This window comes from Micropterus salmoides, unplaced genomic scaffold (genome assembly GCF_014851395.1).
Source record: "Micropterus salmoides isolate LMB-PRFRI ecotype aquatic unplaced genomic scaffold, ASM1485139v1 Ms_hic_scaffold_9, whole genome shotgun sequence".
NCBI classification, from domain to species: domain Eukaryota; kingdom Metazoa; phylum Chordata; class Actinopteri; order Centrarchiformes; family Centrarchidae; genus Micropterus; species Micropterus salmoides.
The window spans coordinates 29760609-29776918 of NW_024044681.1; the positions used below are offsets into that span (position 1 = coordinate 29760609).

Sequence of the window (16310 nt, forward strand, 5' to 3'; positions counted from 1 at the left end):
ACAGAGCTCGTATCACAAAACAACATCACATGTTGAAAACTTTAGTTAAGATTAATTGACAGTCTTTAAAGATTTAGGGAAAAGTAAACTTTTCACATTTTCACATTAGAGATAATGATTTATTAAATGCTATGTGTTGCTCTTTGAAGAAATTACACAAACAGAAAAGCGGGTTAAAAGTTGTATATTCAAAAGGATGAAATTAGATTTTGTATTTGTAATAATATTATGTAGAAACATATATGTGTGTGTGTGTGTGTGTGTATGCCCATAGAAAATTCCAATACACCATCCATATTAAATATAACAAAATGGTTTAATTTAAACCATCTGGAAATTATTTCTAATTCATTTAGTGCAGAAACTGCATTAAGTGTAAAAACATTTTTTATGTAAAAGAAACATGGATGACAATGCAGAAGATAAGAAGAGAAGGGGTCCAAGAATAGACCCCCTGTGGGTCACCACAAGAAACTCACTTCATATCAGATGTCCACCCACTTACAATTACAAAGTGTCTGATGTTTAATTTAATTAGATAGCCACAGAAAAATTTATAAGCAAGACATTGTGATCAACAGGGCTTATTAAAACTAGACCACAAACATTCAGTATCGACCACCTCATTAACAGCCATTCACGTGAACAGATATTTTATCTAAATCTAGTGTGCACGTAAAAAAGAGCTCTGCTACTGAAAATGCCTATAAATCAAAATCCTTTCAAATATTTCTGAAAAACATAGAAGGACAGAGACTGGACAATATATACAAAATAATTTGGTCTTCAAATTTAAAGATGGTGACAATGTTTTTATTTTCAGATCAGTGGGAAACATTTTAGTTCGAAATAATTTGCTGAATACATATTTAAGAGTTTTGACAACTGATAGACTTTGGTGACCAACATAAGCGTAACTTCATCATGACCTGCTGCTGAGGGTTTTTTTTTTTTTTTTTGTCTATAGTACCAATAAACTCGAACTCTGAAGAGGATCAAATTCTTTTCAAATAATCAACTGCTGAATACTTGAAGCTATGTATATTTGATTAGAACATATGTCTAGTTATCTTTTAGACACAACAATGATTTTGAGTCTTGCGGCATTTTCTATTTTGTGAGAAACAAAGAGACACAAGTTAGACAATTTCCTTAATTATTTCATATGGGATTGCAAACAGCTCCCCTGTCATCTGTATCCATTTCAGAAAACATTTTGGGTGATCTTGCCATCAGCATGGCTTCTCGGGGTAATAAAAGAGATGCCGCTCAGCAGTTAATTCCTCCTGCTGCTCATTAGCACTACTCTTACTTGAGGACAATAAAAGCAACTCATAATAAATTACCAAATAAACACGTGTACTAGGAAATAAGCGTAATGACAAACGCAGGCAGCCGTTAAAAGGAATGACATCAGTAATTAGCCAGTGAAAGAAGCTGAGACATTAATATATACTGTGAGGTGAATGCATTAAAAAGGGCCTTACAGAACAGTAAGTGCATGCATTATTAATACGGACGTCCCAGTTTGATACCATTCATACTCTTCTACTACCCACTGAGATACCAGGCCTTGATTGACACACACACCTCCCTGCCTCATCTGATAATAGCTTTTTTAAACAAATGACAATATCTTATGGTTTGTGGCCCCCATGCAGGCAACGCCCATATGTGGTTTTGCGTGTTTTGGCCTTTTACCTACAAATCTCTTAGATTGTTGATACTTATTTTTCTGACATCAGGACAGCCACTGATTCCTGTTCTGTTGTGGTTATGAAAACAAAATTCCAAAAGCAGAAGATATGTTTAAGAGGGGTGTTGCTTGGTTGGTTGGTTATGGTGGATAAAAGTTATTTTACTGTCATACGGTCGGTCTGTTCTGAGAGCTCCTATTTGCTGGAATGTCTTCAGTTTATGGTGGGAAGCTTTTACAGATGGCTTCTAAACATTGTTGCATTCACAAGCTACAGTAAAATCAAAGCCAGACAAAAATAAGCAAACACGCATAATGCGCAAAAGCATCATCTTATTTTGGCGTTTCTTGGATGGAAGCAAAATTCTCTCGAGCAAATTCCCTGCAAATACTTTGACACCCTATGGAAGGAAGAAATACAAGCAGTTGTAGCTGTAGCTCAGTTGGTTAAAACGTGCAGTCTCCAGCCTCTCCTGAACACATGTCGAAATGTCCTTGAGTAAAATACTGAACACCCAAATTGCCCAAATTGTCTGTTTGGAAATATGTCTGCCAAATGAATGTAATACTATAAGAGTAATCTTATGTACAAAATGAAAGGTATGTTTTAGAAAATGGTCAGTAGAAGCGTAGCTTAAGTTTATAACATTTCTATTCAATGGGAAAAAATATACGTTAAACGTTAAAAGTTAAAAGATTACCCTGACTTTAAAGTCTGATTAAAATATGCTGGTAGTATACAAATGAAAAAATAAAGCTTTAGGACAATTGATACAGTACTGGATATACTGTAGATATATACTATGTAAAAGTTGGTTGATTTTGTTGTTGTTGGTTTTTGGTGACGTGCTGCTTTAGTTCAGAAAGTTCTGCCAATAGCAGGCTATGGAAAGTAGAAAGAGGGGTCTGTCAGCATGTCTGCCTAACATCCAAGGGAGCACTATAGATTTCATCACGCCACGAGAGCAGTGGCTTTTTACCTATGGGATAAGTCTGTCCAGAGTGATTATAGTGTAGCATATCGGAATATAGATGACAGATGGAAAAGAATAGACTACCAAGTACTGATGCACAGTACCATTACAGTCACTGTTTCAAAATGAGATTTAAACTTTAAAAACAATTTAATCTAATGGTTGAACTGACAGCAAAATGACGTGTTTTCATTGACTTTGTATGGCTCAATGTATATGGAACACCAGTAGTCACCTATTTATGCTTACGATTAGTCATTTATTAATATTCAAGTACTGTAAATGTGCACATGCCAGCTATGAACCAGATACACAGAAATTATTTTGTTAGTCTTCTCAACAATCAGGGACGCCGCCCGTCGATTGATTTATGGGACGCTGTCAAAGGTAGTCAACAAGGCAATGAAGCTCATTCATTTTTCATACGTATCACTGAAACCCGAGAGTCTGATCTTTCTGAAAGTGACAGCATAAAATTAGGTGATAAACTGATTCCTGTCCCCAGGACATTTAGTTTGTTGATTGGCAACATCTGAGCAGACACGCCATTATCCTCTTCATTTCCTATCCAAATGAAAAAAGGAAATATAATGACAGTTTAGCCAGTGAGCAAACACATGGAGAGCCAGGAAGTATTAAGCAAAGTTCACTCCAGTAAGAATATTGCTTATTTATGCATCTATAGAGTTAAAACTTGTTCAAGCTAGCAGCCATATGTCAATTTCAGATGGACAAGAAATCAAAGCTACATACTTAACTATTGCAAGCAGATCAATCAGTTCCCACAGGCCTGCTCAGTGTGCAAGGAGTGGATAAATCCATAGCCGTAATCATTAAACAAATTACTGAAATGTTTGTGAAGAAAACTAGAAAGAAAACTGGACCTGTGCCTGGTTTAAAAGCTAAAATGTGGTTGCATCTTTGCCAGGACACAACAGCCCAGAGCTCCAACAAGTCCAGCTTAATCGATAAAATAGGTCATTTGTCATTGCTTTCCAAACAACCCATGATACAACAATGACTCATATGAGTGGTTTCTAATCTGCCATCTCTGGTTAACCATTTGGCTAGGTTTATACATATAAAACTATGTGGGTAAGATTGTGTTTATATTACAGAAGCGTGAGATGCTTGAACTGCCTTTTCTGGTGACACCAGACTATACCATTAGGGTGATTGTAAAGCATCTCAGCTAGACAAATGGGTGTAGTTTTAACTGAAAATCCTTTCCAGTGTAGCTTTGATTACAGTACTTTTGTTGTAGTGTCTTTGGAAAAAGCTGCGATTAATCTCTGAACAAATAAAGCCATCCAGTGATGTCCTTCAGAAGTAATTGCACACTCAAGGTGGTTGCTGTAGCTTTCTAATTCAACTGTTTCTCTCATTATGCATTTAGTTCAATATCCTGACCTAAAATCCAAAGCATCCTTTGAAGCATTCATTGTGCGGTCTGACAGATCACATCCTCCGAGCCACAGCGCTGTAAGTGGACAAAATGTAAGTCAGACACGAGCAAAACCTTGATTGTCTTTGCAGGAACATGAGCCTGAGGCTTTTCTCAGAAGTAGAGCAGTTATTTTTTTCTCTGTCTGCCTTCGCTTCATCCTGAAATCACTTGTCTCTACATCCACCACGCGCTACATTGGAAAAACCACTGGCACAGTTACAGTGCCACCTGTCTAGACAGACAGAGCAGTTAGGGCAGTATTAACTTTCCTTTCAAAATGTATTTGTTGTTGTAAATTAGTTGTATATAAACATAATATCTAGGATGCAGAGTTGCATGGGGACTACAGGTCTGAATCTCTCTTATCCAGTTCAATACTGAAGGATGAAAAGACTAACATTTTGTAAATGATAAACCAAAGGTTATGTACTGTATATAAAGTTGATGACTTCATGAGGAATATATGTTGCGCTTAAACATGCCAGTCATTAATATTTTTGTCCTCCATGCCATGTAACCATGGTTATAAATAATATGAATTTATATAAAGTAAGATAAAACTAAAGTTTCTGATATGGTTTTGTGAGATCAGATTAATTAGTTTGTTATTTGATGATCTGTGATTTCTCTTAATTTTCTAATGTCAAATGCAGAAAGAACTTCCATGCTCATTTGCATATTGTTTCAACCTTGCTAAATGCCACCTATACAGTATCATAATCTTTTTTAATGTTTTAAGTGGAAAATGGCCAGGGAGTTATGTGCCTGTTCCTAGTAGCCGTGCAGGATTTCTGTGACGTCAGCAGCACAGGAAGCTGGTGCCAGGGCATGTCCTGCTGCGTGGCGGAGGCAGACATATGTCGCAGCAAAGAGCTGTGGCCAGAAGTCACTCTTCATAGAAGAACAGAGAGAGAGGGATGGCTGCAGTTCAGTCATGTGACAAGGGAAAACATGCACCACTTTGTGTGTCATATGTTCAGTGGTGATTTCAATAACTGCCACAACACATTTACCACAATACATCATTTCATATATATATATATATATATATATATATATATATATATATATATAAATAAACAGCTGTGGTTTAGACATAAATACTGCTCCAAGCATCTTATATGAATCTTGTTGTTACAAAGCACTAGACATTGCAAGATTTGAGCACTATACACTTGACAAAACGCTACAGGGTTAAAGTTGACTATACAGATTAACGCAGCGTTTCTGCATCTGTGTTTGTAAACAGATATGAGTTCTGTATATTTTACCCGTGTGAATGTAATCTCAGCCTTGAGAAGCTAAGCTTTCCACTCAATGGCTGTAATCTTCTTTGGGACTGTAGACTATTACTGTGAGCTTCTGTGGACAACACTATGGAAGTACAGCTTACTGACAGAGTCATGGCTGACACACATTTACAAACAACCGGGTTATAGTCCAACATACATTATCCATACTGGGCAATATGCTCATATGTATCATGAGAGTCCATTTGCTTATGACGTGGCATTTCTAACCTAACCAGAAAACACATTCTTGAATTCAGTCAAATGAGCTTCAAATATTTGCAAACACTGGTGACTGCACATTTAGTGTGGACAGAACAGAAGGCACATTTACATTTAGCTGACTTAGTGTGGACATAATCTAAAGCTAGAGTATATCAGTCTGTCAGAAGCATTTTTTGTTATATTTGTTGAAATTTTCTTCACATCTTGACAGCAATGAATAAATCAAATGTTTTGATTGGCTGTCGCAGGACTGTAATAAGCTGGCCTATCTGCCTGTGTACCTACCAACCTGCACACACTCTGCCCGTGCACTCACTGCACATGAAGTTGTGTTTTGTCTCTCTTCCTCGTTTGACACACACACACACACACACGCTGAAGCGCACCGACGCCCCGATCTTAAGGGTTAGGGTTAAAACTTTGGATTTATTCACGCTCTTTAAAAAGATTTGTTGAAAGTTTCTTTCTTTTCACATTTTATTTACAGCATTATATGTTGACATAGTACATAGTTCTATGTAAAATTAGAGCTTGAGCTCCCCCATATAGCCAAAACAGTATCATCCTACTTTCATAACGGCACTGCAAAGATTCGACTGTGAGATTGATAGTCGAATCAAAGCTCCGCCTATCGAAGCATCGAATCTTTGACTATTTGGGGTCAGCCCTAGTGCAATTTATCATGTTGAGACTACAAAGACAAAAGACACAGAGTTCTTGGAGAGACATCATGGAAGAAGTGGGATGCAGCCAGGAGGAGGCTATGGCGGCAGGCTTTTCTCCCAGCCGTTGTGTGGCTGTGTGGAATGGGTATAAATCTTACCGTCTACCGTCTTTAGATGTGGTCGTATAACACATCTTACGACTTGTTCATTCCAAACCTAATGAACTCTTTAGTCTGCATTTGGCTCCTAGAAAGATGAACACTGCTGGTGACAAATTCATATTCTATGTAACCCACTGTAATGTTTCATTTTATTCCCTACAACCATATGCTTTGGACAGTACTGTACATGCACTGCACACTGACAGGGCGGTCGTGACTTTGAGCTACAGCTGAGCCTGTGGTAATGCCCCAGGCTCATTTGGACTGCGTTATCAGCCTGCTCTATGCTAATTGAGCTGTTGAGATTGTAGTTTGCAGGGGGCTTTACCCTGACAGACCCTTGGGCTAGTATGCTATGTACAAGGCATACAAAAACACAAGTACAAACATAAACACACCTGCACATACACACACCGACACCTTAGTACCTGCTGGGGAACAAACTGATTGCGCACCGTTGCAGATGCTGGAATAGGTAGCAGCACATACAGGAGTAAGGCAATCACGCTGACATATTTGCTGTGGGACAGTGAGGGGAAGGAGAAAATTAGTAGATTTATACGATCGTCTCAAGCTCCTCCGTGACTAACCTGCATAAGATCCCTGCACACGGTATGGATGCATGCAGCCAGCCGGCCTCCACTGCAGTCTAATCCATCTTAGTCCAAAGAAGTTGCCTTACATTGAGCTGAAACCAATTCCTAGTAAAGACGCTGATAACTGAATGTGATGTGAATGTGAATGTGAATATTTATCATTAACATGTGAGACCAGGCATATTAAAGACAAGATATGAATTAAATATGAAAAGGAATAGCTGCCAACTAATGGATATTAATTCTGTTGCATGAAGATGTAGGAATTCACAAAGTGTGTGACAATTTCTCTTTCAATGAAAAACTATGCATGAAAGAACTTTTGTTATTTATAGCTACATCACTGTTTGGTGATAGAGGAAGTCAGAGCAAACAAGGGCATTGACAAGTGAAACAAGACAACAGAAAGAGAAATGTTTTCATGGGCATGAGCATGGTAGAGTCAGAGGCACAAAGTCAGTGGATTTAGCCGTGACGTCTGAAATCGTAGGACGCTCATACATCACAAGTCCGCTGAACTGCTTTCAAGGACAAGGAGACATGCCAAATAAGATCACAGGCCTGTTTGCAGTCTCAGGATACCTGACCCCTCCAATCCTCGGCTCTAAGGGCCCAGAACTCAGGACGGAGTGTTTTTTCCCCAGAGAGAGAGGGTCAAGAGGTGGCCACCTACCTATCAGCCTGAGGAGGCCAACAGCTTTTATAACAAGATCACACCAGAGTCAGATTACAGGCAGAAATGTTCTTTTTTAAAATCACTTTCAAATAAATTAGTTCATAAAAAACAGAATAAAAAGAGAATAATAAACCCTATATATATATATACATACACATACACACACAACATAATCTAATATATTTATGAACTCACTCATACTAATGTCTTGCTACTATCAATGATTCACAATTTAAAGTCTTTTAGAGTAATGTGAAACAGTAAAGATTAGGTAGAGTAACTCAAATCAACAATCTTTGTTGAAACTAATGACTATATGTAGAGTAGCATCAGTCCATCAGTGTCACATTAATTATAATACCTTGGTATAATTAATGGGAGAGAGATCAAGGTTGAGACTAATGTCAAATGTCTCAATCTATTTCTGGCAGGATTGTTAGTAGTTGCTTTTATTTGAATACCTATTTCTAATAAGGATTTGTAAGTTTTAACTAAGAGCTTTATTGAACGTTAATAAATAGTTTATTAATGGCTTGTATTAATAAAGATATACGGGTTTCTCACTGTCTAAATAAGCAGTGGGGTTTTACATCAAAGTCTGCAGTTGATGAATAAGTTCCTAATTAATTGATTTTTGCCTGATGTTCTGCAGCTCTATATCTAATATTTGGGTACCAATTTCTGACAGGATACCCTTTAGGAAGGGTTTATAAGTTGTAACTAATGGCTTTACTAATGCTTTACAGATCAGTCAAATGCCATTAATAAAACATTTGGTTATCCTCCTCCATATCTGGAACAGAATCAATTTGAATTTGATTTAATAACAAAAAATTATGTACAGTGGCAGATGACCTACAAACCTTTGATGATAGCTTATTAAAAACTACTTCATATAAATTATTATTCCTTTCATACAAAGGAATTTACTAATGTGATATTAAATAGAGCATCTCTGAGTCAATATCCCTATTGTGGAAGAAGGCAACATTGAAAATTATTTATAATAAATGTTCTATTGCTCATTCCAACAGAATCCCTCAAAGCTTTAGCTCAGAGCTAGAAAAGCAACTATTTCTTGTTTTGTGCTTTAGGAAAGTATGTCTTTGTGCAGGAAGGAATTCAGTGAATCCATTCCCACCAAGTGACAATGTCATGCTATTGGCACAATAAAGGGTACAGGTTTTCTTGTCTTTTCGTTTCGGTGGTGATTCATTGATTTAAAAGACCGCAATTTTAAAGGGCAAGTCAATACTAAATCACATGGAAGAAAGCTGTTGCTAAGCCGTTTCCTCCTTGGATCTTCCAGGCACAACCCCAATCAGTGATGTCACAGCACATGTTTTGTCTTTTGACAACTGAAAAACTCTACAATTGAGTGCTTATTTTAAACACTACCTGAGGCTTTACTCCACCTGAAGAATAAAAGACTGTACGGCACTTTTCTAATGAAAATCTCAGGGGAAAAGTATCAGACACTGCACGGTGCTAGAAAATATTGTTCCCTTCTCTGCAGTCCTTTTAATACAGTTAACAGAAAAGCAATCCTCATCCCGCTCTCAAGGTCACTGTATTTGCAGAAAGACGGATGAAACAGTGCAGGCGCTGGCCACAGTGATAGTGCTATCCCTCTGAATTTGCAAGTATGGATGACGGCCAGTGTTTGCACGGCAAAAGTAAGACATGTGAGTTTAAGTGATGAATGGGTCTGCAGGTCCTGGAAGAGCAAAACAAAGCAAAACCACTTAGCCCCTGTCAAAGCTGCAATATAGAACCTACTGGTTGAGCAACTCACTTGTGTGATTTGTCTGAATGTGTGTAACATCATCAGTATAAAGAAGTTCCTCCAGAGATAATACTGCACATTATACAGAGTGAATTAAGATGTGTTCATTTTGCTTGTTAGTCAAGAGCAAATAGTGTGCAGTGAGTTAACTAACCATAAAGGTCTTCATAGATTTTCCATCTCCTCATGATGATGCTACGTTTTCCTCTTCCTCCAGGGTGAAGGCTCCAACTTCCTCCAGCTTGGCGCCTCCATTGAGCAGCAGATCAACGGCATGTTCAAGGTGATGGAGGAGTATAACTGGGACAGCTTTGTGGTCATAACCAGCCTTTACCCGGGCTACGAAACCTACGTGGATTACATTAAGTCCTTCACAGACACCAGCTATTTTATATGGGATCTGCAGGACGTGTTGACGTTCGATATGTCCGCAGACGGCATGAACGACATCCGAGCGAGGAGACTTCTGCAGCAGGTCGACGCCCAGGTGCTTTTGGTCTACTGCTCTCATGAAGAGGCTCAGTACCTGTTCGCCATGGCATCTGAGTCCGGATTGTTGGGGCCAGGCTACATCTGGATTATTCCCAGCCTGGCAGTGGGGAACCCGGACATCCCCCACCTGACAGCTTCCCTGTGGGGCTCATCAGCATCATCACAGACCGGTGGAGGATGAGCCTGAGGAAGAGGGTGCGGGACGGGGTGGCTATCGTAGTGAAAGGAGTGCAGAGCTTTCAGAAACAGAGAGGCTTCGTTCCCGAGGGCCAAAGTGATTGTCACAACCCCGTCAAGCCATCCTTTACTAATGACACTCTGTTCAGGTAACCAGAGAACAATTTCACACAAGCTTTAGAGAAACAGGCGTTTATTTCTAACAATCTTATATTAGATAAGATTTAGATATTTGTCATATTTCAGTAAGAAGCTTCTTGTTTTCTGATCAGATCCCGATTTAGTTCGCTGTTGAAGCTGCTTGTTGTTTTACAATGCTGTTTAATTTACAATGTCAATTATTACAGTAGAAGTAATTTTTTTTTTTTAAGAGGCTGGCCTTGATTTGTTATGCTTGTCCTCCTCTTCCTACACTTCTGATATTTGAGACTTGGCCATAATTTAAATACTAATGGTACAATTTTTCTGTGGAATTCTTCCAAGCATTTATATTTTGTAACTGATTTTCCTTGTTTGGTGGCAGGGTCGGACATTCGATTCCGATTCGATTCGTATTTATGCATGCATAGGCACATACAGGAGCACAGAGCGTGATGCACGCAAGCATGTTAAAAGAGAAAAAGTTTAGTGGCCTGTGAATGTTCTCTAGGCAAACACTGCACACACATTTAAAAAATGGCCACCAGGGCCACTGGAAGCCTAAAGCTCATAAATGACAAGAGTTACAGAGTGCAGGAATTCCCATGGAAACAACTTTGCAGTAGCTTACCGTTAATGGTGCCGATTATGAACATAAGATATGAACCCCTGTAGCTTTAGACTATCTCATTTGTACTTTATGGTGTCTCATTTGTTCTGTTTAAATGTGAACTAGACATGAAGTATACTTTAATTTTAAATTGAACCCCTGAGTATTATAAAAATGCACTCGATGTTACTGTAACTGTGCAAGAGGAGCCAAATCCAACAAAAGCACAAGCTTCAGGACTAACACGTTTGTAAATTTTTTTCTATGAAAAGCAAAGTCCTTTCACCTAAATGAAAAAATAGTTCTTAGGTCATTGCCTTCCAAAACAACTTAAATATTCATGCAAGTGTTTTCAGATCTGTCACTTCCGTGGTTAAGTTTGTGGTCAAGTATGAAAGAACTCAATGTTATTAGGCATGTCAAAGTCTGAAGCTTTCTGTGCCCACCTGTGCTCCAGAATCTCCTTTCTAATGGCGACATAGCGCTACTTCTGTCTTTGTAGAGAGGACAGTCATTAGTTAGAGAGGTCACTTGTAAGGAAAACATAATCATAGATGGTTTTCAGTGTTCTAACAAACAACTAATAGTGTTGTTTTTTCTGCCGGAAAAAAGTCTCTTATATTACATATTACTTGTATGACCTTATTTAGGACTTGCAGAATAATGTTGTCTGATGGTAAGGGATCACATTGGTAATAAATATTCTCTTTAATTTCTAAAATTTATCATAAAGATACAACAATAACGGTTCAGACTTCACAGCAAAAAGAGGTCAACAGTTGTTTATTGATTCATGACTTCCCGTCCATTTGGTGTTCCCTGCCCTGCTGCCATCTATCTCCTCAGCATTGAGTGCTCCCCTATATCTCTTGGAGATTGCAAGATAATTTAGTGGGGCGTGGGTGGTAAGAACGGATGAGGGTGTGGCTTCTCCTCATTTAAACCATGCCCAAAAGAGCAATCTGTGCCATGGAACACAGAAGCAAATCCTATTTTCTTAGAAAAATGTTTTTATCAGCAAAGGGAAGAGCCAGAAAAAAAAACTGCTCCAGCGTCTGGCTCATATGAGCCAAGGTCATTCAGGGAGATTGGGAGTGTGTTGTGTGTAATTGTGTGTCTGTGTTGTTGTAGATGGACACCAAGGGGCTGCTAAAAGGACACAGGCATCATCAGACACTTCTCTTGCATTATGAAACACCACTCTCTCTCCCTCTGATGTCAGAAGTAATTTTTCTTTCAGAGTCTTCCGAGCCGTAGGGGAGACAACTTTTACTTTGTAAACCCAAACCGTTCATGAAAATTGGAAATGGTGAACATTATCTTAGGCTTTGATACTGTACAAACCCCTCCTTTTAGACTTTTTAAACCCAGCAGGCATGACTTGAGTAGCAGCATCTCTCAGGTTGGCGAGAGAGAACAAAGCACTTTCTATTAACTTCATAGTCAGCTATCTATTCTATTTCCAGCCAGATCAAACATTAAGGCCTCGGTTCTCAGATCTATCCTCACTTGATTGGAGTTTTTTTTGTTCAAACAAGCTTTTGATAATGAGTCAGATCACCTGTTAATGGGATTAGCGCAGATTACCAGATTAAATAGGCTTTTCACACAGACAAGCCTGAAGGCTTTTCTCCTCCCAGCAGGCTTTCATCACCTCTGCTGGAGTGCCGAGTGAGGTGAGAGCGCAGAACCACAGGTCTAATATAACAGGATGTGAGTGATGAAACAATGGAATCAAAGCAGGCAGAAAACGGTTTTCTACACAGTGCAGAAGTTGTCAGGACACATTGTGACTCTACTGTGTCACAAACATACTAAAGCAAGCAGCAGTGTTGTTCTGTTCGGTGACGAGGCATTTTGTGACATTAAAACAATATTTTTGTTGTGTTGGTTTTGCTGTTTTATCATTGTTACTATAATGGATCCTTTTGGGGACCATGAATGTGTTCAGCAAATTTAGTTGTTAAAATAGTTACTGATATCAGGAGTTCACCAAAATCAGTCGGATTAATCCTTTGGGGAGCATGAATGTTTGTACAAAATGTCATAGCAATCCATCTAATAGTTGATACTTCAGTCTGGACCAAAGCAATGTATACTATACAGGTGCTGGTCATATAATTAGAATATCATCAAAAAAATTATTTATTTCAGTAATTCCATTCAAAAAGTGAAACTTGTTTAATGTATATTCATTCCACACAGACTGATATATTTCAAGTGTTCATTCCTTTTCATTTTGATGATTATAACTGACAACTAATGAAAACTCCAAAATCACTATCTCAGAAAATTAGAATATTGTGAAAAGGTTCAATATTGAAGACACCTGGTGCCACACTCTAATCAGATAATTAACTCAAAACACCTGCAAAGGCCTTTAAATGGTCTCTCAGTCTAGTTCTGTAGGCTACATAATCATGGGGAAGACTGCTGACTTGACAGCTGTCCAAAAGACGACCATTGACACCTTGCACAAGGAGGGCAAGACACAAAAGGTCATTGCTAAAGAGGGTGGCTGTTCGCAGAGCTCTGTGTCCAAGCACATTAATAGAGAGGCGAAGGGAAGGAAAAGATGTGGTAGAAAAAAAGTGTACAAGCAATAGGGATAACCGCACCCTGGAGAGGATTGTGAAACAAAACCCATTCAAAAATGTGGGGGAGATTCACAAAGAGTGGACTGCAGCTGGAGTCAGTGCTTCAAGAACCACCCCGTACAGACGTATGCAAGACATGGGTTTCAGCTGTCACATTCCTTGTGTCAAGCCACTCTTGAACAAGACACAGCGTCAGAAGCGTCTCGCCTGGGCTAAAGACAAAAAGGACTGGACTGCTGCTGAGTGGTCCAAAGTTATGTTCTCTGATGAAAGTAAATTTTGCATTTCCTTTGGAAATCAAGGTCCCACAGTCTGGAGGAAGAGAGGAGAGGCACAGAATCCACGTTGCTTGAAGTCCAGTGTAAAGTTTCCACAGTCAGTGATGGTTTGGGTGCCATGTCATCTGCTGGTGTTGGTCAACTGTGTTTTCTGAGGTCCAAGGTCAACGCAGCCGTCTACCAGGAAGTTTTAGAGCACTTCATGCTTCTGCTGCTGACCAACTTTATGGAGATGCAGATTTCATTTTCCAACGGGACTTGGCACCTGCACACAGAGCCAAAGCTACCAGTACCTGGTTTAAGGACCATGGTATCCCTGTTCTTAATTGGTCAGCAAACTCGCCTGACTTTAACACTATAGAAAATCTATGTGGTATTGTGAAGAGGAAGATGCGATACGCCAGACCCAACAATGCAGAAGAGTTGAAGGCCACTATCAGAGCAACCTGGGCTCTCATAACACCTGAGCAGTGCCACAGACTGATGGACTCCATGCCACGCCGCATTGCTGCAGTAACTCAGGCAAAAGGAGCCCCAACTAAGTATTGAGTGCTGTACATGCTCATACTTTTCATGTTCATACTTTTCAGTTGGCCAACATTTCTAAAAATCCTTTTTTTGTATTGGTCTTAAGTAATATTCTAATTTAATTAAAGTCTGTGTGTAACTTCCAAGTTTCACTTTTTGAATGAAATAAATCAACTTTTTGATGATATTCTAATTATATGACCAGCACCTATATATACTAATCTCATAGTATATGAAACCTATGACTTGCTTCTTATATTATGACTTTGTCTCATAATTATATATGTATGTAATTAAGTATGACTTATTATCTCTTATTATGCCTTAGAGTTCTAATAATTATGGCTCAAAGTAAAAGTTTATTAGAAAAAAGTTATGACTCATAATTCACTGTTTTACACTGCTGTTCATACAAAACAAACAATTTGAAGATGTCACTTTAGGAAATAGTGATTTCAATGTTCTTGGACAGAACTTACATAAATACAGTATATCCAAGTATACAGTGCTTTTTTAAGATTAGGTCACTGATCCTTCTCTTTGGGTTTTGTTTCTCTGCAGGCACATGTTGAATGTAACCTGGGAACACAATGACTTCTCCTTCAACAGTAACGGTTACCTGGTGAATCCAGCCATGATAATTATCACTTTGGACAGAGAGAGACAGTGGGACAAGGTGAGCTTTTCATAAGATGGTGACAGATATTTCCTTTACACAGGATTATGTGTGTACACACTGAACGTATTTTTGTGTGATGATTACTGAATGCACAAAATCATGACTGAACTCATAGAATAAGAAACCAGAAGAGCTGTTCTGCAGTTTCATTTTCTCTTTCACTGACTTTCTCTGCATGCTAAAAGCAGAGTGATTTCATACATCACCGATCTCTTTGTAAAGACTAGTTAGAGGAGTCAGAGCTCTATTGATACCAATGAACCACTTAATTAAGGATCATCTCCTAATCATACACACACACAGTCCTACGTTTTACACACCCCTCTCTCACTAATGGCAACCCTCCATCTCTTTAAAAGATATTAACAGAAAACCCACACAGGCACTTTTGTTGGGTAACTTTGCTGCAGCTCACTGACGTTGGTTGAAGAATCAAACATTAATTTAACCACAGGGGGGAATGTGATGTGGACACCAGACTGGAGGGAGTTCACTTCCTGCACTGGTTGAATAGAAGGTGTTTAGTTAAACATTATGCTCACAGTAAACAGCCGCAGGCGTCTCAAAGCTAATTATGTTATATTGATGTTTTTGGCCGTTCCGTCCTATTAATTTCCAATATGTTATCAAGGCTCTGAGCTAGTAGGGAGTTGTGATGGTAAAATGCAAACTATTTGGGTATGAAAGCAGGCAGAAGATATTTGTGTATGAATTTATCGGACTAGAACCCAGGGCCTCTGCAGCAAGGACTCAGTGGGGCATGTGCACTAGTGGTGAGCAAACCTGCACCCACTAAAGATTATTTAATTTATTATTTGATTATCCACTATAATATCACAATCAATCACAAATTCCCAGAGCCCTAAGACTAACTTTCAAATTGCTTGTTTTGTCTGACCACCAGTCCAGACCAAATTGTTTAGTATACAATGTAGGGCTGACCCTGAATAGTCAAAGATTCGATGCTTCGATTGGCGGAGCCTGATTCGACTGTCAATCTCACAGTCGAAGCTTCGCAGCGAAACGAGGATCACGCCATTTTGGCTATATGGGGGTGCTCAACGTCTGATTTTACATAGAACTACCAGTTTTCTCCCAATAAATTAATATACAGAGTGTTACAATATACATTTCAACATTTAATGCTGTAAATAAACATGTAAAAAGAATAAAAACTTTCATTAAATGTTTTTGAAGTGTGTGAATAAATTAAAAATTGTAACCCTAACCCTGGCTCGTCAGTGCGCATGTGTAGGCGTAGCATGTGTGTGTGTGTGTGTGCAGTGGCAACACTTG

The 16310-nt window shown here is 38.8% G+C and overlaps 1 long non-coding RNA gene and 1 pseudogene across 1 annotated transcript; one reads left to right on the forward strand and one right to left on the reverse strand.

Moving 5' to 3' along the window:
• Positions 1-2908: 2908 nt before the first annotated feature.
• On the reverse strand, positions 2909-4188 carry LOC119894880. Its single transcript, XR_005442992.1, has 2 exons — positions 4081-4188; positions 2909-3234 (listed from the first exon to the last, which is right to left on the reverse strand). It is a non-coding gene; the product is annotated as an uncharacterized LOC119894880 (long non-coding RNA).
• A 5524-nt stretch (positions 4189-9712) lies between these two features.
• Positions 9713-15447, forward strand: LOC119895759 (annotated as a pseudogene).
• The last annotated feature ends 863 nt before the right edge of the window (positions 15448-16310 follow it).